Source organism: Callithrix jacchus, chromosome 7, assembly GCF_049354715.1.
Source record: "Callithrix jacchus isolate 240 chromosome 7, calJac240_pri, whole genome shotgun sequence".
Lineage (NCBI taxonomy): Eukaryota > Metazoa > Chordata > Mammalia > Primates > Cebidae > Callithrix > Callithrix jacchus.
In genome coordinates this window covers 130,078,393-130,106,032 of record NC_133508.1, presented here as the reverse complement: position 1 = coordinate 130,106,032, position 27,640 = coordinate 130,078,393, and the positions used below count along the sequence as shown (strand labels likewise).

The window sequence follows — 27,640 nt, the reverse complement described above, 5'->3', positions numbered from 1 at the left end:
ATGTAACGTCCTCCAGATTCACCCATGTTGTCACAGATAACAGGATTTCCTTCTTTGTAAAGCTCAATATACTCCATTGTTTATGTGTGTGTGTGTGTGTGTGTGTGTGTATATAACATGTATATATACACACACACACACACACACACACAATATTTATTCACTTATCTATTGATGGACTCTTAGGCTGAATCTGTATCTTGGCTGTTGTGAATAATGCTGCAATGAAAATGGGAGTGCAGATGTCTCTTTAACATACTGATTTCATTTCCTGTGGATTTATCTTATCTATCTATCCATCTATTTTATTTATCTACCTACCTATCTACCCACCCATTCTTTAGTGGGATTGCTAGATTATATCGTAGATCTGTTTTTTCTTTTTGAGACAGAATCGCACTCTATTACCCAGGCTGGAGTGCAATGGCATGATCTTGTCTCACTGCAACCTCTGCCTCCCAGGTACAAGTGATTCTCCTGCCTCAGCCTCCCAAGTAGCTGGGATTACAGATGTGCACTACCATACCTGGCTAATTTTTGTATTTTTAGTAGAGATGGGGTTTCACCAGATTGGTCAGGCTGGTCTCAAACTCCTGACCTTGTGATCCACCTGCCTCAGCCTCCCAAAGTGCTGGGATTATAGGCATGAGCCACACGCCCAGACTGTTTTTAATTTCTTGAGGAACCTCCACATTGTTCTGCATAATGGCTGTACTAAGTTACATTCCCACTGACAATGTGCAAGGGTTCCCTTTTCCAGATACCTTCACCAGTGCTTGTTATCTATAGGTCTTTATTTCTGTGTAATTCTGGTTATCACTCTCTTGCATGAGGTATATTTATTAATTTTTAGTAAATGATAGTAGCAGAAAGTATCAGCCAAATGAAGACTCAACTGTTTTGGGGATTTATACTACCTTTCAATCTCCTTCTATTAAGAATTAAATGAAACGCAAAGCCCCTGCGTCCCCCATATTTTTTTTAAAGTCTTGCCAAAGTAAGCAGAATAGACCCTTTCTTAATATAGTGATTTGGTCTCTTCTTACAAAACTGCTAATAAACTAACTACCTTCATGATCTCGAAAGATGGAGATTCTACACTTTGTGTGTGTGTGTAGCATGCTGCAATGGTTAATAAACCTTAAATTCTAGACATTGTTCCTCATGTATAATCTAAATGTCTCTTGCAGAATTTTATTTTCTTCTTCATGGAATTTTTGTGGGTGTGTTTGGTGGGGCGGTGCACAAGCTCTTAAAGTTATTCCTTCATATTCTTGAAAATAGTTCTGAGTTAATTCCAAGTCCTTGTAATCTTTCCTTATAGATGTCATCTGACTACTTCTTATTGGGATTGGTGTTTGAAGTGGTGTTCGCAGTGGTGTTCTTTCCTATACTCTTTTCTAGCTTATCATTTTCCTAAAATGGACTGCCCATAATATAAATATTGTCCACATTCAGTACTTCAAAATATAAAATAAAACATGTCCAACCCCATAGAAATATAAAATAGGCTGGGTACAGTGGCTCATGCCTGTAATCCCAGCACTTTGGGAGGCCGAGGCAGGCAGATCACTTGCAGCCAGGAGTTCAAGACAAGCCTGGCCAACATGGCAAAACTCTGTCTCTACTAAAAATACAAAAATTAGCTGGGCATGGTGGTGTGTGCCTGTAGTCCCCGCTACTGAGAAGGCTGAGGCACAAGAATCACTTGAACCCTGGAGGTGGAGGTTGCAGTGAGCCGAGGTCGCACCACAGCACTCTAGCCTGGGCAACAGAGTGATACTCTGTCTCACAAAAAGAGAAATATATCGTAAAATAAAAATGCTCACTTTCAGGTTATCTTTGAAGTACAAATTGCAAGATCTTACCAAATACCAGTTAGTTAAACTGACTCCCCAGGCTCCTCTTTTCTCCTTAATCCTTTATCTGTGCAGTATAAATTATGATAGTCTAATTACTTACCTGTTTAATTTTTTTCCATTAATAAACAACTTCTACCTCATTCAGTGAAAAGTATTCAAGCCTCTATTCCAATCCTGCAGCTTCTAATAGAGAATATAAATAAAACCAGGATGGGAGTGGTGGCTCATACCTGTAATCTCAGTGCTTTGGTAGACTGAGGTGGGAAGATTGTTTGAATCCTGGAACCCAAGACCAGTCTGGGTAACACAGCAAGATCCAATCTCTACTAAAAATAAAAAAATTAGATGGGTATGGAAGTATACCCCTGTAGACCCAGCTACTCAGGAGGCTGAGGTGGGAGGATCACTTCCTGCAACTTGTAAACTTGACCCCATGAGTTCAAGTTTACAGTAAGCTATGATTATGTCACTGTACACCAACCTGGGTAACACAGCAAGACAGACCTTGTCTAAAACAAAACAAATAAAAGCCTGTAACCCTATAATAACTTGGCGGGTCCAAATAACTTCTATTTAAATAAAAAAACAGTAATTTATACTACAGCTGATATTTAATGTTTTATGCAGGAAATACTTTAAAAATAACCAGCAGAGAATGTGATTGGCTATAAGTAAAAACAAAAGATTTCTGTTTAAAGTTATTTCTTTCAAGTGCTTTAAGTATGGATAAAACCTTAAAAGGTGACACTTAAGATGGCTTAACACAGGCTATCTGCTGGTGAATATAATTGGAAAGCAACCTACATAATAAAAACTTGCAATGTATAAATCACAAATAAGAGGAAACTGCTCATGAAACCTCCAGTGATTCAAACCTCGATTCTGAAAAGACGGATATCCTTCTATAACTAATTCTTTACCATATGGTAAGTTGCACAATAACAAAAACAAAAAGCCAAGTGTCAAACTGCATCTTATTGATAAGACCTTTATTTAGCTGACTGTTCCACATATGCTACACATCAAAAGGAGAGAACATAAGTCAGGTTAGGACAAGTACCTTCCATTTGTTATAACTGAGCTATCAAACAACATCTGGTTAACAGGAATTATTACACAGTAGTAAGAAGAGTTTCAAAGTTTGGGTGAGATAACTGAATCAATAGAGAGATTTTTAATTAAAAGTTGGCATTTTTATTAAAACTTTCTATCCAAGGATTTAAAGCAGTACACACTCTTAACTAAGCCTCAGAAGTAAGTTACCTATAATTTTGGAAGTCACCAGTTTGTATCCTGTCAACAGAGAAAGATATTTAAAGAGTTAAAGTTGTGGTTACTTAAGCAAGTGGAGCTAAACTGATAATTCTCTGTTATTTATCTCCTGTGGTACAATAAAACTCAGTAATGAACTTGGATTTTTAAGTGGCCTTCCCCATTCTGGTCCCTATTGTCTTGCTCACTGCACTCATACTGAACCATTGGAAACTCCATACTGTAACTCCACAGTCTGAATTATCCTTTCCTGAATAATCCTAGGTGATATGTGTGAAGATCACATCAGGCACTGGCCTAAAATGATATACCACAGATATTCCCAAACCTGACCTTCAAAACTGAGCAGAACCAATAATTATCTCATAGAGATTTTTCTGAGTGTTTATAATTTATTTCCAAATTTGCAAAATCAAATGAGTAGGCTGTTGTAAAATGACATGGAACACTCCTCATACTCAACATAATCTTACAGAAGAGAGTTGTGAGAATGCCTATGAAATAAAATGTCACCAGAAAGCATGGTTCTCTATGGTTTGGGGTTGGAGGAAGGGACAGGAAGTGAAAGGCCACACTCTTTTCTGTACCCATCAGATTTGAGAAATTACTGGGTTCATGCAGAGTTCTGCTGCAGTAGGGAAACCTGTTCTGCTGATTACCATGCATAAAAGTGATGAAGATGCAAAGACTGCTAAAAGATAACATTGGGTTAAAAGAATTTTTTTTTTTTAACACTCTCTCACCCTTCAGAAGTTAGGGCTAGGAAGGAGAAGGTAAGAAGACTATTTCTGTCAAACAGGCATACTTTCAATGTTTACATGCACAGGCATTGTGTTTATCACTTTAGCAATGAAAACAAATGGATACTAAACCTGATACTTTGAAGGCTTACAATCAAACAAAAGCAAATTCTTTTGGGATAGATGAGGCACTAATTAATGATGGCTTGGGTAAGTGAAGAGTCTAAAAGATGAGGTTTAACAGCATAGTCTTATTTTAGCAGGCTATACAGTTATATTTAAGGAAATCACACTTAATTTCCCAAAATGTGATTTAGTTGCAACCTATCCATTCAGTTTCCTTTTGAGAGGTGAAATACCTGAGGCTTTGCAGAGGGTAAAGGATTTATCCACGGTCATACTGGCTAAGAACAGTGCTAAAAGTGGAGACCTTTATCCCAAAGGTATCTTGTTTATTTGCTTATCTATAAAGCCCCAATACTTTCTTCCTGCACAACAGTAACAACTGTCACCCATATTTTATCTTCTTCTAAAACCTGAGTTGAGATTTTTCCCTTTTCTAAATAAACAAGTGCTAAATGATAATTAAACCAAAATACCTCTGTTTGCACACCCATACAATCAAAACTGAAACAAAGAAGAGTTGTGACCAGTAACACAAGGGTCAAAATGTCATCTATTTTCAGAAATTGCAGGGCTGCATACAAACCCAAGACATTTTACAAAATGCCTTGCTCAGATATTGACAAAAAATTTATATATATAATTTCAAAAGGAATTTTATCTGTATGTTAGATAAAATATACAATATATACTGCATGTTCCTTAGCATGCAAGTAATTACAATTTCATGTTTAATATTCTCTACCTTGCTTGTTTCTTACTGAGGAAAAAGAAGATTCAACTCCATCAGTGAGACTCTGAAAACATCTGTCTCATCTGTGGCCCTTAGCTTCCTCCCCAAAGTAACACAATAGCCACCTGGGCATAGAGAAAGAACTTGTCACCTGTTGAAGAGTTTTTCTTTTTCCATAAAATAACATGGACTGGGCCACATGCATAGGTAACTACTTTGTGGTACCTTCCTAAACTGTTGTTATTGATACTGTTTTTCAGTAAACATGGTTTTATAACTGAAAAGAAAACAAATGCCAAGAGGTCAGAGCTAAATTTAAAATTCAGACACTTTTTTTTTAAGAGATATAGTCTGACTCTGTCATCCACTCTGAGGTGCAGTGGTGTGATCACAGCTCACTGCAGCCTTCAACTCCTGGGCTCAAGTAATCTTCCTGCCTCAGCCTCCCAAATAGCTGGAACTACAGGCAAGCACCACCACATCCAGCTAAAAAATTCAGATACCTTAAAATGGATAGTGGGAAACTTACTAAATTGGAGAAAAAGAGTTATTTTTTCCTGAATGCCAGTTCTTTTTTTTTTTGCCAATCAGTTTGAGCTTATGAGGTTGCTCAGGTTAGCCTTGAACTGATGACCTCGCTTCGCAAGCGCCATGACCTCCGGCGGGAGCCATTTTGGACCCCGCCTGAATGCCAGTTCTTTCCTAGTTGTTCCCTTTGCGGCAGGAAGGATCTCAACAACTCAGTCTAACCTAAGAAGCTACAGTGATTTCCAAGTTTGTTAAGAAATTTTTTTATGAGACCAACTGGTTGGTCTTCAACCTTTCTGTGAAATTGCAGGAAATGCTGAGGCTCAAGTGACTTTCTTAAGGTCATGTAAGTCAGTAAAAGATGAACAAATAACCCCAGAAGTACTCCCACTAGTCTACACGTCTAACCGCTAGACCACACAAGTTCACATGTCTGATTCATTTTAAGAACTGAGTAGATCTTACAATTTTAAAAGACCCACTTGGATATGCTCTTCAAATAATGTTTGAAATCTGCCATAACCAAACACAAATGAAAACCAACAATTCTTCTGTTTCTAATTCATCCTTCCTTTGTGATAGTCAAGAGGTACTTTTCAACACTATTAACTAACAATTTTAGAAGAAAGCTAAAACTAAGTACCTCTAACCAAGCAAATCCTGGTATATATAGCCAAGTCAACTGATTTAGCCTTCTCTACTTAGTATACACCAATGAGCACTAGAATTAAGACAGTGATTCTCAATTCTGCCTGCACAAATTACAATCACTTGGGGAACTTAAAAAAATACTTATGCCCATGCCCCACCCAAGACCAATGAATCAAAATCTTTGATTCAGCCATTAGTATTAAAAAAAATCTCCCCATGTATTTCTAATGTATAGCCAGTGTTGAAAACAACTGAAACAAAGCTCTGTTAAATTTCTGAATTGAATAAATTTGTACAGTTCTGTTTGTTATATTTGTTAGTTTGGAAGAAATTGGATAATAAAATGAGATTTTTGTGTGAATGTGTAACAAACCAGAAGGTCCCAATGATATAGCCAGTGTTGAAAACAACTGATGCGGAGCTCTGTTGAATAAATCTGTGCAGTTCTGTTATATTTGTTAACTACATTTTTGGAAGAGATTGGATAATAAAGAAAAAGATTTTTATATGAATGTGTAGCAAAGCAGAAGGTCCCAATGAGAGGTCTTTCTTAAGGGAGCTTATACAAGAAAGGTATTATTATTTCTACTTGTGGGATTTTAAGGAAGGCTTCTAAGGAGGAGGTAACATTTGAACTGGACCTTGAAGGCAGATATGAAAAGAAAATAATTTCAAGCATAGGTCAAGTGCTATTAAAGATGCTTATAGGTGGAAACAGTCAGTGGACATAATGTAAAGACATAAATGAGAAATAAGGTGAATAGTTAAGTTGGGGCCACTTAAGAAGGGCCTTGAATTTCATGTAAAATTATGTGGTAGGAGCTGGGAAGTCACTAAGTTTCTGAACAAATGTCTGTTTTGATTAAAGTTAAGCTCCAGTGAGATAATTTTTAAAGCTAGAGGAAGGATGGACATGGGAGGACAATTAAGCCCTTGGGAGGGCTATAATTGCAGCAGTCTAGGCAAGTAATGAAGGTCTGATGTGGGTTAGTAGCAGTGGGAATGGAGAAAGACAACTAAAAGGACTATGCAATTGATTAGATATGAGGGATTAAAGAGAAGCAAAATCTGGGTAATTAGGAGAATACAAATGCCAAAAGAAAGGCATTTGAAAGGCAAAATGGGTAATTGGCTGGCAAGATGGCCAAATAGGAACAACTCTGGTCTGCAGTTCCCAGTGAGATCCATGCAGAAGATGGGTTTGTCTCATTGGGACTGGCTGGACAGTGGGTGCAGTCCACAGAGGGCAAGCCAAAGCAGGGTGGGGCATCGCCTTACCTGGGAAGTGCAAGGGGTCAGGGAACCCCCTTTCCTAGTCAAGGGAAGCCATTTGGGACTGTATCGTGAGGAATGGTGCACTCTGGCCCGGATACTGCACTTTTCCCATTGTCTTCACAACCTGCAGACCAGGAGATTCCTTCTGGTGCCTATGCCACCAGGGCCCTGCGTTTCAAGCACAAAACTGGGTGGCCATTTGGGCAGACACCAAGCTAGCTGCAGGAGATTTTTATTTTTCATACTCCAGGGGTGCCTGGAACACAAGAGAGACAGAATCATTCGCTCCCCAGGAAACGGGGCTGAAGCCAGGGAGCCATGTTGTCTGGCTTGGCAGGTCCCACCCCCACAGAGCCAAGCAAGCTAAGATCCAATGGCTTGAAACTCTCATTGCCAGTACAGCAGTCTGAAGTTGACCTGGGATGCTTGAGCTTGGTGGAGGGAGGGGCGTCCACCATTGCTGAGGCATGAGTAGGCAGTTTTACACTCAGTGTAAACAAAGCCACCGGGAAGTTCGAACTGGGTGGAGCCCCCACTGCAGCTCAGTAAGGCTGCTGCAGCCAGACTGCCTCTCAAGATTCCTCCTCTTTGGGCAGGGTATCCCTGAAAAAAAGGCAGCAGCCCCCTTCAGGGACTTATAGATAAAACCCCTATCTCCCTGGGACAGAGCACCTGGGGGAAGAGGAGGCTGTGGGTACAGCTTCAGCAGACTTAAACGTCCTTGCCTGACAACTCTGAAGAGAGTAGCAGATCTCCCAGCACAGTGTTTGAGCTCTGATAAGGGACATACTGCCTCCTCAAATGGGTCCCTGACACCTGTGTGTCCTGATTGGGAGACACCTCCCAGTAGGTGCCAACAACACCTCATACAGGAGAGCTCTGGCTGGTATCTGACAGGTGCCCCTCTGGGAAGAAGCTTCCAGAGGAAAGAATAGGCAGCAATCGTGGCTGTTCTGCAGCCTCTGCTGGTGATACCCAGGCAAACAGGGTCTGTAGTGGACCTCCAGCAAACTCCAGCAGACCTGCAGCAGAGGGGCCTATTAGGAGGAAAACTAACAGACAGAAAGGAATAGTATCAACATCAATAAAAACGATGTCCACTCAGAGACCCCACTGGAAGGTCACCAACATCAAAGACCAAACATAGATGAATCCACAAAGATGGGGAGAAACCAGTGCAAAAAGGCTAAAAATTCCAAAAACCAGAACACCTCTTCCAAAGGGTCACAACTGCTTGCCAGCAAGGGAACAAAACTGGTGGAGCCTAAGTTTGATGAAATGACAGAAGCAGGCTTCAGAAGGTGGGTAATAAACTCCTCTGAGCTAAAGGAGCATGTTCCAACCCAATGCAGGGAAGCCAAGAACCTTGAAAAAAGGTTAGACGAATTGCTAACTTGAATAAACAGTTTAGAGAAGAACATAAATGACTAGATGGAGCTGAATAACAGCATGAGAACTTTGTGAAGCATACCCAAGTATCAATAGCCAAACTGATCAAGCAGAAGAAAAGATATCAGAGACAGAAGATCAACTTAATGAAATAAAATGTGAAGACAAGATTAGAGAAAAAAAAAAAAAAATGAAAAGGAATGAACCAAGCCTCCAAGAAATATGGGACTATGTGAAAAGACCAAGTCTATGTTTGATTGGTATACCAGAAAGTGACGGGGAGAATGGAACCAAGTTGGAAAACACTCTTGAGGATATTATCCAGGGGAAGTTCCTCCACCTAGCAAGTCAGGCCAACATTCAAATTCAGGAAATACAGAGAACACCACAAAGATACGCCTTGAGAAGAACCCCAGGACATGTAATTGTCAGATATGCCAAGGTTGAAATGAAGGAAAAAATGTTAAGTGCAGCCAGAGAGAAAAGTCAGATTACCCACAAAGGGAAGGCCATCAGACCCCAGAGCAGATCTCTTGGCAGAAACCCTACAAACCAGAATAGAGTGGGGGCCAATATTCAACATCCTTAAAGCAAAGAATTTTCAACCTAGAATTTCATATCCAGCCAAACTAAGCTTCATAAGTGAAGGAGAAATAAAATCCTTTACAGAAAAGCAAATGCTGAGAGATTCTGTCACCACCAGGCCTGCCTTACAAGAGCTCCTGAATGAAACACTAAACATGGAAAGGGACAACCAGTACCAGCCACTGCAAAAACATACCAAATTGTAAAGACTGTTGACACTATGAAGAAACTGTATTGACTAACAGGCAAAATAACCAGCTAGCATCATAAAGATGGATCAAATTCACACATAACAATATTAACCTTAAATGTAAATGGGCTAAATGCCCCAAATAAAAGACACAGACTGGCAAATTGGATAAAGAGTCAAGACCCACTGATGTTCTGTATTCAGGAGACCCATGCAAAGACATACATAGGCTCATAATGAAGGGATGGAGGAAGATTTACCAAGCAAATGGAAAGCAAAAAAAAGCTGGGGTTGCAATCCTAGTCTCTGATAAAACAGATTTTAAACCAACAAAGAAGGGCATTACATAATGGTAAAGGGATCAATGTAACAAGAGCTAACCTAAATATATATGTACCCCATACAAGAACACTCACATTCACAAAGCAAGTTCTTAGAGACCTACAAAGAGACTTAGACACCCACACAATAATATTGGGAGACTGTAACACCCCACTGTCAATATGAGACAGAATGAGACAGAAAATTAACAAAGATATTCTGGACTTGAACTCAGCTCTGGACCAAGCTGACCTAAGAGACATCTACAGAACTCTCCACACCAAATCCACAGAATATAGATTTTTCTCAGTACCACATTGCACTTACTCTAAAATTGACCACATAATTGGAAGTAAAACACTCTTCAGCAAATGCAAAAGAATGGAAATCATAACAAATAATCTGTCAGACCACAATGCAAACAAACTAGAACTCAGGATTAAGAAACTCACTGAAAACTGCACAACTATATGGAAACTGAACAACCTGCTCTTGAATGACTACTAGGTAAATAATGAAATTAAGGCAGAAATAAATATATTCTTTGAAACCAATGAGAACAAAGACACAATGTACCAGAATCTCTGAGACACATTTAAAGCAGTGTGTAGAGGGAAATTTATAGCACTAAATGCCCACAAAAGAAAGCAGGAAAGATCTAAAATCAACACCCTAACATAAATAAAAGAACTAGAGAAGCAAAAATGAACAAATTCAAAAGCTAGCAGAAGACAAGAAATGACTAAGATCAGAGCAGAACAGAAGGAGACAGAGACATGAAAAACCCTTCAAAAAAATCAATCCAGGAGCTGGTTTTTTGAAAAGATCAACAAAATAGATAGACTGCTAGCCAGACTAACAAAGAAGAAAAGAGAGAAAAATCAAATAGATGCAATAAAAAATTTTAATGGAGATATCACCATCAATCCCACAGAAATGCAAACTATCGTCAGAGCATACTATAAATACCTCTATGCAAATAAACCAGTAAATCTAGAAGAAATGGATAAATTACTGGATACATAGACCCTCTCAAGACTAAACCAGGAAGAAGTCGAATGCTTGACTAGACCAATAATATGTTCTGCAATTGAGGCAGTAATTAATAGCCTACCAATCAAAGAAAGTCCAGGGCCAGATGGATTTACAGTCTAATTCTACCAGAGGTACAAAGAAGAGCTGTTACCATTCCTTGTGAAACTATTCCAAACAATAGAAAAAGAGGGAATCCTCCCTAACTCATTTTATGAGGCCACCATCATCCTGATATCAAAACCTGGCAGAGACACAACTAAAAAAGAAAATTTCAGGCCAATATCCCTGATGAACATGGATGTGAAAATCCTCAAAATAAAATTTGGCAAACAGAATCCAGCAGGACATCAGAAAGCTTCTCCGCCATGATCAAATCAGCTTCATCTCCAGGATGCAAGGCTGGTCAACATACACAGATCAATAAACATAATCCATCACATAAACAGAACCAATAACAAAAACCACATGATTATCTCAATGGATGCAGAGAAGGCCTTTGACAAAATTCAACAGCCCTTCATGCTAAAAACTCTCAATAAAACTAGGTATTCATGGAACATATCTCAAAATAATAAGAGCTATTTATGACAAACCCACAGCCAATATCATACGGAATGGGCAAAAACTGAAAGCATTCCCTTTGAAAACCAGCACAAGACAAGGATGCCCTCTCTCACCACTCCTATTCAACATGGTATTGGAAGTTTTGGCTAGGGCAATCAGGCAAGAAAAAGAAATAAAGGGTATTCAATTAGGAAAAGAAGATGTCAAATTGTCTCTGTTCGCAGATGACATGATTGTGTATTTAGAAGACCCCATCATCTCAGCCCAAAATCTCCTTAAGCTGATAAGCAACTTCAGCAAAGTCTCAGGGTACAAAATCAATGTGCAGATATCACAAGCATTCCTATACACCAATAACAAACAGCCAAATCAGGAGTGAACTCCCGTTCACAATTACTACTAAGAAAATAAAATACCTAGTAATACAACAAACAAGGGATGTGAATGACCTCTTCAAGGAGAACTACAAATTACTGCTCAAGGAAATAAGAGAGGACGTGCTCATGGATAGGAAGAATCAATATCATGAAAATGGCCATAGTGCCCAAAATAATTTATAGATTCAATGCTATCCCCGTCAAGCTACCATTGACTTTCTTCACAGAATTGGAAAAAACTAATTTAAATTTAATATGGAACCAAAAAAAAAAAAAAAAAAATAAGGCCCACATAGCCTAGACAATCCTAGCAAAAAGAACAAAGCTGGAGGCCTCATGCTACCTGACTTCAAACTATACTATAAGATTACAGCAACAAAAACAGCATGGTACTGGTACCAAAACAGATATATAGAGCAATGGAACAGAACAGAGGCCTCAGAAATAACACCACACATCTACAACCATCTGATCTTTGAGAAACCTGACAAAAACAAACAATGGGGAAAGGATTCCCTATTTAATAAATGGTGTTGGGAAAACTGGCTAGCCATATGCAGAAAGCTGAAACTGGATCCCCTCCTTATATCTTACACAAAAATTAACTCCAGACAAACTAAAGATTTAACCAAAAGACCTAGCACCATAACAATCCTAGAAGAAAACCTAGGCAATACCATTCAGGAAATAGGCATTGGCAAAGACTTCATGACTAAAACACCAAAAGCAATGGCAAGAAAAGACAAAATTGACAAATGGAATCTAATTAAACTAAAGAGCTTCTGCACAGCAAAAGAAACTATCATCAGAGTGAACAGGCAACCTACAGAATGGAAGAAAATTTTTGCAATCTATCTAGCTGACAAAGTGCTAATATCCAGAATTGACAAAGAACTTAAATTTACAAGGAAAAAATAAAACCATCAAAAATTGGGCAAAAGATATGAACAGACAGTTCTCAAAAGAAGACATTTATGCAGCCAACAAACAGGAAAAAAAGCTCATCATCACTGGTCATTAGAGAAATGCAAATCAAAACTACAAGGAGATACCATCTCATGCCAGTTAGAATGGCAATCATTAAAAAGTCAGGAAACAGATGCCGGAGAGGATGTGGAGAAATAGAAATACTTTTCTATTAGAGTGTAATTAGTTCAACCATCACGGAATACAGTGTGGCAATTCCTCAAGGATCTAGAACTAGAAATATCATTTGACCCAGCAATCCCATTACTGGGTATTTACCCAAAGGAGTATAAATCATTCTTTTATAAAGACACATGCACATGTATGTTTATCGCAGCACTGTTCACAATAGCAAAGACTTGGAACCAATCCAAATGCCCATCAATGATAGACTGGATAAAGAAAAGGTAGCTCATATACATCATGAAATACTAAGCAGCCATGAAAAAGGATGAGTTCATGTCCTCTGCAGGGACATGGATGAAGCTGGAAACCATTATTCTCAGGAAACTGACACAGGAACAGAAAAACAAGCACCAAATGATCTCACTCATAAGTGGGCGCTGAACAATGAGAACACATGGACGCAGGGTGGGGAACATCACACATCAAGGCCTGTCAGGGGGTGGGGGAATAGGGGAGGGAAAGCATTAGGAGAAATACCTAATGTAGATGATAGGTTGATGAGTGCAGCAAATCACTTTGGCACCTGTATACCAATGTAACAAACCTGCACATTCTGCACATGTACTCCAGAACTTAGTATAATTTTTTTAAAAAGGAAAGAAAGGCAAAATGACTTAATTTCAAATTTGAGAGTTTGAAATATTTAAGGCATATAGAAATGAAGGTGCGCGGCCGGGCGCGGTGGCTCACGCCTGTAATCCCAGCACTTTCGGAGGCCGAGGCAGGTGGATCACGAGGTCAACAGATCAAGACCATCCTGGTCAACATGGTGAAACCCCGTCTCTACTGAAAATACAAAAAATTAGCTGGGCACGGTGGCGCGTGCCTGTAATCCCAGCTACTCAGGAGGCTGAGGCAGGAGAATTGCCTGATCCCAGGAGGCGGAGGTTGCGGTGAGCTGAGATTGCGCCATTGCACTCCAGCCTGGGTAACAAGAGCGAAACTCTGTCTCAAAAAAAAAAAAAAAAAAGAAATGAAGGTGCGCAGCAAAAAATAAAAAAATTTGGGTCTACAACTTAGCAGAGATGTCAGAGTTGAAGATACCATTTTGGGGGGAGAAACACAAAAATAGGATGACCAATTTTCTCTCTAAGGTAACTCTCTACTTTCCTTCCTTATTTGTATTGATTTTTGGAACGAATATCTCACGAGTATTCTTCCAAACCTCTTGCATTCTTGCCTTGGCTTTTCTGCCTAGCAAAATGTACACCCTGAGATAAATGTTGCAATCTGCTTTCTCCACACGTACAATAGACGGCTGAAAACTACTGGTGGTATGGGGACATGGGGAAGAAGGGAACCCTGAAGGTCGTCGATACCAATACAAATCCATGATATGTAGCCTCATCTGGATACTTAATGTCACTTGTCAATTTTCTCTCACCCTGAATTAGCTCCTTTTCTGGATCCTCTCAATGACTACTCCATTATCATTACAGTTGACCCCCGAGCAACACAGGCATTAGGGACACTGACCCGCTCCCCCATGCAGTTGAAAATCTGTGTATAGCTTTTGACCCTCGAAATGTCTACAAATAGCCTACTGTTGACCAGAAGCCTTACAGACAACATAAACAGCCAATTAACACATATTTTATGTTTTATGCTTACCATATTACATAATACATATGTAAGGATATGTGTTAGATCCTTACAATAAAGTAAGCTATAGGAAAGAAAATGTTATTAAGAAAATCACAACCAAGAGAAAATATATTTACTCCACATTAAGTGGAAGTAGATCATCATAAAGGTCTTTAACCTTGTCTTCTTCACATTGATTAGGCTGAGAAGGAGGAGGAAGAGAAGTGGTGTGGCAGAGGTGGAAAAATATCCACATATAGGTGGACTTGCACAGTTCAAACCCATAAACCCAAGTTGTTCAAGGGTCAATTGTGTTTTCATTCTTTATACAACCATAACTTCTTTACTCTTAGAACCTCATACCCTATTTCATTAAAAAATGAAGTCATTAGGCATGATGTAAAAATCTCTCCCTTCTACCTATGAACATATCTGCAGCTGTGTTTTTCTTCATTTATTTTCTTCCTGTTTCAGAAGATAGAACATTTCTCTCCCATTCACACTATTCCATCTGCCTGTGCCATGATCACATTTACTTGTGCCTCCTCTGAGACCTGCCCTGTTCCATCATGTATATCTACCTTGCATGCAGCTTCAAATTATTTTTCTTTATTTGCTCCTTCTCCATGCCCTATGATTAAGTCTGCTTCTATCCAAAACAAATGGTTACTGTTCAATCTCTTTCCTACCCTTATCATCAGGTTCCTCAAAAGAGAAGCCTACATTTACAAACTCCACTTCCTTATCTTAACTTGGGATGCAGGGGTTCATATACTCTTTCAAATTATAAAAAGGGCTTCTATTTTTTCAAATGTGTATTTTTTTTTTCTTTTCCTGGGGAAGGAGTATAGATTTTATTTCTACTTTCAGCGTATAACCTTTTATCTCAATGTATAACCTTGGCTGCAAAGAATTAGCTAGTGGCACTTAATTTTATATGTTTGGGAACTTGATTTTGGAGCATGTAAAAGTTGTGTAAGTCTCAGTGTTTTAGAGCAACATTTTTCTCTGCACTGAAACCAGAATAATACTAGTTATAACCTGACAGTTGCTTTATTCTCACGGAACATTCAGCTGATTTGTTACTCATTGTAATGAAAAACCTCTAGGTGATAAGAAACCTATAATTAGTGTGGGGCCTCAAAACTCACTGAAAAGAAAATCAGTAAATAAGTAAAATTGAAATAGTTCAGGAGATTCAATTACTGTAATGTCTTTTCACCACCACAGAAATTGCAGGTATTCAAGCAGTTTGGAGCAGTTTCTAAAGTGCTTTTGCTGCTCATGGAATTTTCAATATTAAGCCTTGTGCATTTTGATACATTCCTCTGTCTTTTAAAGGAGAGTATACTTGAGCTGTATTAAAATAACAAACAGCCAAATCCCAAACTCATTCAAAGTGAATGGTGGGACAAGGCAAACTGCCAATAGTGAGAACCAGAAAATTCCAGGCTCTTTTTCACCATTTTGGCTTTTATAATTTGCTTTAAAACTTTGTAAAAATAGTTAAGTAATAAAATGGAAGCATTTGAATTTGGTTTCCAAAAACTACATGACTTTATTTGTTACCTGGAATTATCAGAATGAGAAAAGCCAGAGGCAAGAAGAATATTTAAAAGCTGCTGAGTCTCTGTAATACACAATCTGATTGGAAATGTTTAAAGACAACAGAGAAAAACACACAGTCGGTGATCAGGATCTTGAATTTAACAAGCACTCTTAATACATCTGGGAATAATTTTTTTCTCCTTATAACTTTCATTCAAGTTTGCAAGGCTATTTTTTTAAAGTACATTCCATAAAACTAGTTAAAGGAAGAGTTTGCCTCTTGAGTAAAAAATTTCCATTAGGACCCATTAATATTTGATAAATGCTTCCAATTCAACGAACAAGTATCAACATGTAAAACATTTAAAGAATTGTCCAGAATTGTGTCTGTGATGCATCAGATAAATAACTAAAAGACTTAGTGCCACCTCTATTGAGATGATATCTGTCTGGTGATTAACTGCTCTATAACCAATCTTCTATTTTATCAGGCAACAGAAGAGAAAGAGTTAAGTCCATGGAAGATAAAATCAATATTTGGAGTAAAGTTTGAATCAAAGAAACACTTAAAAAGTTAAAGTGTTCACTAATTTTATAACTAATGAATTAAAAGATAATCTCATATATACATCTAAATATGATATAATTTTTTTTGTTAATTTTATTAAAGATTTTTTAAAAAATTACATTCGAAAAAAGGCTATGCTGGGTTTGGTTAAAAGTAGCAATTCTTAGCCGGGTACAGTGGCTCACACCTGTAATCCCAGCACTTTGGCAGGCTGAGGTGGGCGGATCACCTGAGGTTGGGAGTTCAAGACCAGCCTGACCAACATGGAGAAACCCCGTCTTAAAAAAAAAAAAAAAAAGTAGCAATTCTTTTAAGGCTAAATAGTCACATCTTTATCAGACTGTACCCACACTGGAAAATGTGAATCATTATAGAGTTTATGTCTCTATAATGAAACTGTTTTCTTCAGTCACAATAGTAAGCAACTATTTTTGCTTTTTCTTTGAGACAGAGTCTCACTCCATTGCCAGACTGGAGTGCAGTGGCGTGATCTCAGCTCACTGCAACCTCTGCCTCCCGGGCTCAAGCAATTCTCTTGCCTCAGCCTCCCAAGTAGCTGGGACTACAGGTGCGCACCACCACGCCCAGCTAATTTTTGTATTTTTAGTAGAGACAGAGTTTCACCCATGTTGGCCAGGATGGTCTCGATCTCTTGACCTTGTGATCTGCCCACCTCGGCCTCCCAAAGTGCTGGAATTACAGGTGTAAGTCACTGAGCCCAGCCTCTATTTTTTTTTTTTAATGTGCAATGCAATTTTACCAGTGTTACCAAATCTATGCCAAAGTTCATAATACCAACAATAATTTATCCAAGTTTTTCTCATTCATTCATTATTTTGATGTACTCAACAAATATTCATTGAATGATAGTACTAAGTGCTAGACTAAGTGCTTGGCACTAGGAAGACCAAAGTAATCCAGACAATGCCTTTAACTGCATGGAGATTATGTTTTGGTAAGAAAACTGCTTCAGATTCACCTCCCTTACTAAAGACATCTTTCCTGGTTTGGCACTGTTTATATATTGTCCAAACACAATATTGGATAAATAGAAATTCTCTTATTCTCAGTAGAAACTTACATGTGTGTGCATACACACACACACACACACACACACACACATACACACATACACACATACATATATATATATTTTTGGTAAATTACATTTATGTTCCTAAAACTGGTACATGGGTCATGGAAGGTGAGAAGGCGGGGGGAAGGTAAAAAATCATGAATATGAGAAAATAAAGGTTAGCCACCATAATTAAACATAGTGGCTGTATAACTCAAGCTCAGAAATGCCTAAATTAATTCTCCTAGAGGAATCATTGATCTGCGGAGAAAGAGGGATAAGAATCAGTCAGAGCTAGAATGAAACTAATAATACAGTAATGAATGTAACAATAATGAAAATTAATAATATGGGAGCTGAAATACACAAGCTTTGGTTCATTCACTTTTGAAATTAAGAGCAGGAGGCAAAATGTTACCAAATAACACTGACATTTAAGGCAAGGAGAGAGAAATATGTGGTAGATACATAGGAAAGGAAAGTGTGTAAAAGGAGTTAGGAAAGAAAAAGAGGCAAATACACCTTTGATGTCATTCCCAGTCTCTTCATGGGCGACATTTCACCAGTTACCCTCTAGTTCTTCCAGCCTTGCCTGTCTAATGTCTCCTTCCTCTCTGCTACCAAAATGCTCAAACTTCCACTATCCTGAGAATCTTCTGACAATTTTTCATATCATATTGGATTATAAACCCCCTCTCCTTTCTGCTTTTGCCAACCATATGAAAATAGTCGGCATTTGCTCCATCTAGTGCCCCAACACCATCTACTATAGCAGCTTTTGCAATCTGGTTTCTACTCCTGTCATTCTGTGGAAACTGCTTTCTTGAAGGTTACCCACACCACCTAATTGACAGAACCACAGCCCTTAGTCCCTATTCTCATTCTTGTTCAGCAGAGGGCAACTACTTCATATCCAGAAAGGTAGTTAACTACCTTTTTCTTGAACCTTAAACTTACTTTGGACTATTGAACAGTGTTCTGGTTGATTACATACCTGTCTGAGGCAGACTGCAGTGCATAGGGCACGTTTTGAAGTCTGATAGGATCTGAGTCTGAATCCCAGCTCTGACTTTGGGCAAAGTTCATGTCTTTTCAGAATATATTTCTTCTGTTGGTGACTGGAACACCACTACAGACCAGACTGAATTGTGAGGATCAAATGAAATAATGTTAAGTGTCTAAGACAGTGTTTGCATACAGTTGGTGCTCAAAGTGTCTGTTTCCCCTCCCTCCCACTTTTCTGCTTTCTCAGTATTCTTCAGGCATCCTTGGCCTTGATCCAGCTGTCCCACAAAGTGCTGTCCCATCATAACTCTGCACTTAACATCCTCTACATGTGCCATCTCATCCATCCCAGTGCTGACACCAAAATCTAGGCCTCTGATTTTCAACACCATTCTTCTACCTGTCTCTACCCATTCTTCAGCTCCAGGTCCACATTTTCAGCTCCTGTCAGGGAGCCACAGAACTGATAATCTGCCTAAATCTTAAATAGAACAGGAAGTCCCAGCACTTGCAAAACAGGTATAAAACAAAATGCACTGCCCGCTGCGGTGGCTCACACTTGTAATCCCAGCACTTTGGGAGGCTGAGGCGGACAGATCACCTAAGGTCGGGAGTTTGAGACCAACCTGGCCAACATTTTGAAACCCTGTCTCTACCCAGCTACTCAGGAGGCTGAGGCAGGAAAATTGCTTGAACCTGAGAGGCAGGGGTTGCAGTGAGCTGAGATTGTGCCATTGCACCCTAGCCTGGGCAACAAGAGCAAAACTCCGTCTTAAACAAAGAAACAAAACCAAATGCATCATCTCTTTCAATTAGTTATTCCTACTGACTTCCCAGAAGGCACCAGTATTTTTGCAGCCATCTTAAAATTATGTTTGACTTTCTCCAACTCTGCTAAACCTTGTAGATTCTAGAGCTGTAGTGTTTCTCATCATTTGTCTCTCCCTTTTCATTTCATTGCCTCATTGCTCTTTGTTTAACTAGGCTGTTACTACTAGTAGAGGCTTTGAGAAAATCAATTCCATAAAAGATGGGAGCAAGACCCAGAATGCAAAGGATTAATGAGAAGCACTGGAATCACTGAGAGTAGACAAGCTCTTCAAGAAGAGAGTAGACAAGCCACTTCAAGGTAAGTGGATGATAGCCTGAGGTAAAGAACAAAGGATAGTATATTTGTTTTAACTGTTTTTTTTTTTAATTTAAAGATGAATAGGCTGGGCATGGTGGCTCATGCCTATAATCCCAGCACTTTGGGAGGCCAAGGCGGGAGAATTGCTTGAGTTCAGGAGTTCGAGACCAGCCTGGGCAACAAAGTGAGACTCCCCCAATCTCTACACAATTTTTTTTTAAAAAGCTGAGCATGGTGATGCACACCTATGGTCCCAGCTACACAGGAGGCTGAGGCAGGAAGACCACTTGAACTCAGGAGGTTAAGGCTGCAGTGAGCTGTGACTGTGCCACTGCACTTTAACCTGGGTGACAGAATGAGACCCTGTCTCAAAAGACCTGGGTGACAGAATGAGACCCTGTCTCAAAAGGAAAAAATAAAATAAAGATGAGCCAGTCCCTAAAAATTTAAAGTATAGTAAGACAGACAGACAGACATTAATCAAGTAATCATACAATTAAATATAAAACTGAAAACAGGATAAGTGCTAAGAAAAAAAGTATATAGTGTTGTGAGGGCCTATATATAGAAATACTTGATCTAGTCAGGGAAGTCAGGGAAAGTTTCTTGAGGAGTAAACACTTCCTCAAGTTCTGAAAGATGAAGAGGAATTAACCAAGGGAAGAGAGAAGATAACATTCTAGACCTGTGTCCTGTGGTGGTAAAGATTATGATGAGAAAGATATGAAAGAAGGTCAGAGTGACAGGAATGTAAAGAACAAGGTAGGATCGTATGAAATGAGGCAGGATAAGAAAGAAGGGATAGACCACAGGTGTATGTAGACCAGCCTGGCCAACATGGTGAAACCCTGCCTCTACTAAAAATACAAAAATTAAGTGGATGTGGTAGCACACGCCTGTAGTCCCAGCTACTTGTGAGGCTGAGGCACAAGAATTGCTTGAACATGGGAGGCGGAGGTTGCAGTGAGCCAAGATCATGCTACTGCACTCCAGCCTGGGCAACAGAGTGCGACTCTGTCTCAAAACAAACAAACAAAAAATCTATCTCTCCAATATCTATCACCAATAGACCCAACCTTTCCTTCTAGTTATCTTGCTTTCTTTTCTTTCTCTTTTTTCTCACTCTGTCACCCAGGCTGGAGTGCAGTGGCGCAATCTCGGCTCACTGCAACCTCCGCCTCCCAGATCAAACAATTCTCCCAAATAGCTGGGATTACAGGTGCACACCACCACAACTGGCTAATTTGTATATCTTTAGTAGAGACGGGGTTTCACCATGTTGGCCAGGTTGGTCTTAAACTCCTAACCTCAGGTGATCTGCCCGCCTCAGCCTCCCAAAGTGCTGAGATTACAGGCGTGAGCCACTGTGCCAGGATCATTTTTAATGAGAGGAAAAAAAATAGAAAATAAAAAAGGAAAATAGGTTGAGTGTCCTATGTAAGGACAAGATGGGAGGATTGCTTGAGCTCAGGAGTTCAAGACCAGCCTGGGCAACATGGTGAAACCCTATCTATCTCTACAAAAAACAAAACAAAACAAAAATTAGCTGAGCATGGTGGCACATGCCTATAGTCCCAGCTACTTGGAAGGTTGAGGTGGGAGGATTGCTTGAGCCTGGGAGACAGAGGTTGCAGTGAGCTGAGATTGTGCCACTGTACTCCAGCCTGGGTGACAGATAACCTGTCTAAAAAAAAAAATTACATAAATTAAAATTGCATTTAATTTTATCTTAGGCACAAAGTGAATGTCCCCAAATTTGAAAAACCAAGAGGATGTGAGGCTAGTCTATTAAAGTACTTCTAAGAGAAAAAAGTAGACAAGAAGAATATACTATTAAGAAGTATGTCATTATTAACTTTCCATTTCAGAACTACTATCTAGAAAACTGAGATAAAAACTTTGATTATAAGAGACTATGACAGTCAAATAAAATAAAATGTTTTTCTTATAACAGATGGTTTATGTCTTGTTAATGTTTGCATTTAGTGCTTTAGGTTTACCCATTAATAAGGAAGCAGAGATGCTTTCCACTGATATTTCTAATTCAAAAGAAAAAAGTTCTTTGTAATTCACTTTGTGGTGATATATTACACATAGATTTGCTTAAAGGGCTGGGCTATAGAGACTTTACAACTTTATATCTAATTCCTGTTTGTGACACATCTATAGAACTGCTTAGCAGATGAATGTTGGAAAAGTTTTTCTTCATCATTGTTGCTATGTAACAATTCAATCAAAATGGTGTCTCCAGCTTTTTTTCAATACTCTTAAGATTGAATTGTAATCAACTATGTCCACACACAATGTTTATCACACCCTTGTAGTGCAGAACCCTGATGCTGGGGTAACAGTGCCCTTAAGCTTCATGCTTCCTAGCTCTCAGAGAGCTCAGTTAGGATGTGATGACGGCACTGGCAGATCTAGGGACTGGCTCCTAAAATCAGGGCTGTGAGTGGCCAAGGGCCAGCTGCTGCTAACTGCTGTCATCACCACCACTGCTGCTGCTTGGGATGGGGAAGCTGGAGTCCCTATCTTTTTGTTCAGGATCCTTGGCAACTTTTAATGTGAGTATGGCCTGAAGGTGGGGACACTCAACTAATTATGAATAAAAAAAAGAGTAGGAATATAAAACTGCCAAAGATATAGGAAATTCTGTGGGGAAAATTATTATAGATATTCAGCTTTGATTAAAAATTTAAACAAGTATTATTTCTTTAGAAAGGTATCTAGACTCCCATATAGCTCTGTTGGCTGAGAGTAAAGTTATTTCAATGTAAGAATATTTTTTTTTTATATAAACTCTCAGCAATAGGTATGGGAACATATAGAAGTAATCTAATTATTGTTTAAACCTCAGTAAACAGGTACTTAAGCTTCACAATAACAAAGGTGATAGGATAGTAAATATCATAAGATAAACAAATTCAAGATTTATATAAGCAAGAAACAAAAAATGAATTTTATGGATACTGAGGAATCCAAAAGAATACCACTAGCTACTGTTCAGACATTTCATAGTTTTCAAATTGAACACTATGAACACCATGACCTTTGTTTTTAGCTCATAAGTATGCATTTTGCTTGTGTAGCAGAAATTCCTAAAACATAAGAAATTGATGTTACAAGTCCATGAAAGTCTAAAATCAATTAGAATAGGCATATTTAAGTTTTAGGGAAACCACATATATAAGCCTTTAAAATGACTACTGAGTGTGAAGCAAGATGAGATAACTTGTAAAATTCAATCTTTGGAGCCCTCATACGTTGCTAGCGGAAATGTTAAACGATACAACCACTGTGGAAAACACTTTGGCAGTTCTTTAATAAAAGGTTAAAAAGAGTTATTATATGACCCAGCAACTCTACTCCTAGGTATATGCCTAAGAGAACATAAAACATACGCTCACACAAAAAATCTGTACATTAATGTTTATAGAACTATTATCCATTAAATACCCAAAACTGGAAATAACCCAAATGTTTGTCAACTGATGAATAAACAAATGTGGTATATCCATACAATGGAATATTATTTGGTCATAAAAAGGAATGAAGTACTGTTACATGCTACAAAATGGATCAATCTTGAAAACATTTTAAGTGAAAGAAGCCAGATACAAAAGGTCATATATGATTCCATTTATATGAAAAATTCAGAAATAGATAAATCTGTCAAGACAGAGATTGGGACTAAATTAATAGATAGGAGGTTTCTTTTTGGGGTAACAGAAATGTTCCGGAATTAGATAGTGGTGATGGTTGTATAACATACTGAATATACTAAAAACCAGTGAATTGTATATTTTGTGTATTTTAAAATGGTGAATTGTATATGAATTTTATCTCAACTTTAAACAGTTCAATTAAATATAAAAATTCCATAATTATAAGAAAATATAAAAAAGCAATTTCAATGATCTTCTAATATGGTCTCAGATACCTAAAATTAAATTTGGACTGTTAAGGGAAAGAGTTGGGAATACTTGTAACCAATAAATTTCTAAGGAACCATCTCTTTGTTTTTCATGGTGTGTTCACAATTTTTTCTGAGGAAATTAGTGATAGGCAGGCTTTAAAAAAATAGCCTGCTGAGGCAAAAAGCCTTAGCCACATCTTTCCATTCAGGTCCAGTAGCCCTAGGGAAGTGACTCTCTGGAGTATCTATCTGTATGATGGTTACCTAAAGTGGCTGCCCATGTCCAGTGATGGCTTTTGTTTAGTGATCATGGTCAAGTTGAGCTTGTTTAAATACCATTTCCCAGGACTTACATGCTACTCCCTGAACGACAGGAATACTCAAAGCTTTTAGAGGGAATAAACTACTGTATGGTCTCTGCCTAGGAAGGAGGCCACAGTTCACTGGAAACAGCCAGTTCAGATAAATAAAATGAAAGCAGACATTTTTGGAGATGGTCTTGAAAGCTTTCCATTAAAGAACATCAAGGGCATAGAACTAGGAATAGCACATATCCATGTTAGACTACTACAAGTCACTTTATCCTCTATCCTTTCTGAGTAATACAAAGTATTTATCTCCTTCATTGGATGACCAAATAATTCACACAGAACACAACACATACCTCTCTCCCTGGCCACCAAGAGACATCGGATTCCTATGCTGCAATGAACCATAGACCATCAGAATTCAAAGTAGTGGCCTATTTACAAAGCTTTTATATTCAACTTGGGTGGAAAAGTTACATTTTAAGTATAAGCACTCTCGAGGAAACTTCATTCCCATTTCTGGCATATGGGCCGCACATGAAGGAAATTAGGCCAGTTAAGCTGCTTCTCTATATAGCCTTCTGTATGTCTTCTCTTTGGCTTCCAGTTTTGGTCTGGACGTTTCCCTATATTTCTCAGTTTTAAGTTACCATTGGCACAGTCCGCTCTTGTGTTACAGACTCAAATATACGGACAGAGGTCACAGAAGACTGAGGAAGACTAAGAGCAAAGGGAAGAGGGAAGGAATAAATGGGACAGAAGCTGAGCAGTGTGTTCTAGGGCAAGAAAATCTCAAAATACCAGTTAAATCTTCTCAAAGAAGCTATTCTGAATACAGTGACCATGATGAAAAGTGATTATTTACTTTCTGGTTTCCTATATTGTGGATAACATGGAATTATGAGGAATATAAAAACAAATAAGATATACTTTGATACCACATCATAAAATCTAATTTTACGCAATTCATTATTGTCCTTTTTTTTTTGAGATGGAGTCTCGCTCTGTCTCCAGGCTGGGGTGCAGTGGCGTGATCTCGGTTCACTGCAACTTCTGACTCCCTGGTTCTCCCATCCCAGCCTTCCGAGTAGCTGGGATTATGGGCACGCAACACCATGCCCAGCTAATTTTTGTATTTTTAGTAGAGACAGGGTTTTACAATGTTGGCCAGGATGATCTCAATCTCCTGACCTCGTGATACACCCACCTTGGCCTCCCAAAGTGCTGGGATTACATGCGTGAGCCACTGCGCCCAGACGTCTGTCCTTTCTAACTTCAAAATATATAAATACATTAATAAGCTTTACACAGTAGAGTACATAGGTACTAAAATATTTATAGAAGACTATCTTTCATTTTGAGACACAGTCTCACTCTGTTGCCCAGGCTGGAGTACAGTGGCACCATCTCAGCTCAATGCAACCTTCGCCTCCTAGGTTCAAGTGATTTTCCTGCCTCAGCCTCCAGAGTAGCTGGAACTACTGGCATGTGCCACCATGCCCGGCTAACTTTTGTATTTTTAGTAGAGATGAGGTTTCACCATGTTGGCTAGGCTGGTCACGAAGTTGTGACCTCATCTACCTGCCTCAGCCTCCCAAAGTGTTGGGATTACAGGCATGAGCCACTGCACTGGCCTATAGAAGACTTATCTACATATATTTATACACATTTTTAGTAAAGTCATGCATCAAAGATTGTGGAGAGAGTCTAATATCTCACTACAGCATATTTAGTTGAGAAAATCAGGTTCAACTCTATATTATTTCACTATATGGTACCTTTTCAAGGAAAAAAAATCAGATGTAAGAATAAAGTCTGGTAAACTTCAACTAAGATGCAAAATTACAACCAAGTACTGAAGCAATAAATCTGAGCAATTATCAGGTTGTTTTACTGCATTTCTAATGAGTTCTTTGAAAAAAAAAGATCAATCAGTTATCACCATTATAGATGCTCTTCTATGTGTAAGGAGTGCTTAAGAGTTTAATTATAACATTTATTAAATAAGAATGAGAGGACATTTTAAAAGGAATTAAAGGAACATTAATTCCTTCATAAATGTATAGTGCTTAAGCTCTGCTTTAAAAGGTCTTTCCAAATGGGCACAGTGGCTCATGCCAGTATCCCAGCACTTTGGGAGGGCAACGTAGGTGGATTACAAGGTCAGGAGATCAAGACCATCCTGGCAAACATGGTGAAACCCTGTCTCTACTAAAAATACAAAAAATTAGCCGGGCATGGCGGTGCGTGCCTATAGTCCCAGCTACTCGGGAGGTTAAGGAAGGAGAATTGCTTGAACCTGGAAGGCAGAGGCTGCAGTGAGCTGAGATTGCACTCCTGTACTCCAGCCTGGGTGACAGAGTGAGACTCCGTCTCAAAACAAAGGTCTTTCTTCCATGTGCTCTTGGGTAACCACTTGGGGTCTGAATTAATAGTATAAGTATCAAAAAATGTTGCAATCACAATAGTAATTCAAGTCCCATGGAATCAGTGAGAAATGTAAATAAAGCGGAAATGGGTCATGATGTATTTTCACATGGGATGCATTTCACTGAGTGTGCAATGATCAACTGTACCAACTCTATTTGATCAGATTTTTTCTGAGATATGCAAATACAATTTCCATCAGTATACATTGATATATTACATGTTATGGTCCAAATTATTATTATTCGAGATAGGGTGTTGCTCTGTCACCCAGGCTTGAGTGTAGTGGCATGATTATGGCTCACTACAGCCTTGATCTCCTCGGCTCAAGCAATCCTCCCACCTCAGCTTCCCTAGTAGCTAGGACTACAGATATGTGCCATCATGCCTACCTAATGTTGTTATTTTTTGTAGAGACAGGGTCTCACTATGTTGTTCAGGCTGGTCTTGAACACATGGACTTAAGCAATCCTCCTGCCTTGGCCTCCCAAAATGCCAGGATTATAGGCATGAGCCACTGCACCTGACACAGATGTAGAAAATGTTAATACATCTGTGAAAGTACAATGAAAGCCACCAGGAGAAGATGACTTGCTACCAAAACAGCTTATTTACTTTTGGTGTGAAAATTCAAGACTGTTTTATTTATGTTGTTCTGGACTATCATGTTTTGGTCAAAATGTTGATTTTCTTCCCCCTTTAACAACAGTTAGACTTGAGGCAGTTTAGCAACATACTAACATATAATACATAGGTGTATGTATGTATTCTCTTCTAAGAATTCACATGAGAAATTCTGAAAACAGCTTTCATGGATTAAAAAAATGCTATTATAGTAATAATAAAACTTAGCAATATACATAAAGAATGCTACTACTGAACATATTATCTTATATTCATCTTCAGTGACTACAACTGCCATTTAGAATCTTTAGCCTAGCTACAGAGACTTATAAGCAGTTTGTTTTTAAACATGAATTCCAGAAATTTCTACAAGTTGTTACTTAAAATTTCCATTGGAAATTTGAGAGTAGATGTGAAGGTTTTCTGAATTATAGGATAATTATTTTTTTAAAAAAGACATATTCCCATGTATGCCTATAGTCATTGTTAGTGGGAACAGGCTAAAAGGCTGAACAGTGAGGTTACTTCTCCACAAATACATTTGTGTATTTCCTCCTTTCTCTTTATATGTGCATGTCTCTGGGTGTCTAAAATCTCTGTATTTTTCACTGTAAGGCTCTTTATCCAATGCTGGCCCTTATGCCTGCTTTTTCTTCCCC

At 38.7% G+C, this 27,640-nt stretch overlaps 1 protein-coding gene and 1 long non-coding RNA gene across 8 annotated transcripts in view; one reads left to right on the top strand and one right to left on the bottom strand.

Moving 5' to 3' along the window:
- Positions 1-19,688, top strand: part of LOC144577048 (uncharacterized) — a 66,811-nt gene extending 47,123 nt beyond the window's left edge. The window contains exon 3 of the long non-coding RNA XR_013520267.1: positions 19,562-19,688. This is a non-coding gene — a long non-coding RNA (uncharacterized LOC144577048). The remainder of the gene's footprint in view (positions 1-19,561) is intronic.
- Positions 1-27,640, bottom strand: part of RPAP2 (RNA polymerase II associated protein 2) — a 152,794-nt gene that overhangs the window by 75,624 nt on the left and 49,530 nt on the right. For 2 of the 7 annotated variants that reach the window (XR_013520263.1, XR_013520265.1), the window contains one exon: positions 7,188-7,440. The exons of the other annotated variants lie outside the window; for them this stretch is intronic. The gene's annotated coding sequence lies outside the window, so the exon portion shown is untranslated. The remainder of the gene's footprint in view (positions 1-7,187; positions 7,441-27,640) is intronic. 7 annotated transcript variants of the gene reach the window in all.